Genomic DNA, 562 nt, shown 5'->3' on the forward strand with positions numbered 1-562 from the left:
TTGTGTTTGATGATACTAATGAAGAAGACAGTCAAGTATCTACTACGGTGGTTACAGGACCCGCTGAAGAAAAGGCATCCTATGAGTCGACTTCTGAAACACCTCGCCGCCCGATGTTACTATTGGAACAATCCCAAACGAATGGAGAAGCGAACCTGACTATCCAAAGAAATTTGTTATTGGAGACATCAGTGAAGGGATGAAAACTAGAGCGTCTAGTAAGAATAATGTAAATCTCATCAGTCGTGAAGCATAGCTCAATTTTTTTGTTGCTAGCTTTGGTTGCCCATTATGACTTGAAGCTTCATCAGCTTGATGTTAAGACTGCATTCTTACAATTTGAACTTGAAGAGGTGATCTTCATGAATCAGCCAGAGGGTTTCCTTATTGAAGGAAAAGAAGACCAGGTTTGTCAATTGAAGAAATCTTTGTATGGTTTGAAACAGTCACTACGACAGTGGTACAAGAGATTTGATGCCTTCATTATTACTAAAGGTTTCTCGAGAAAGATTTGATATGTTGCAAGTGTATCACATGACGGTATTGCAATTCAAATATTTAT

Source organism: Lycium ferocissimum, chromosome 6 (genome assembly GCF_029784015.1).
Source record: "Lycium ferocissimum isolate CSIRO_LF1 chromosome 6, AGI_CSIRO_Lferr_CH_V1, whole genome shotgun sequence".
Classification (NCBI taxonomy): Eukaryota; Viridiplantae; Streptophyta; class Magnoliopsida; order Solanales; family Solanaceae; genus Lycium; species Lycium ferocissimum.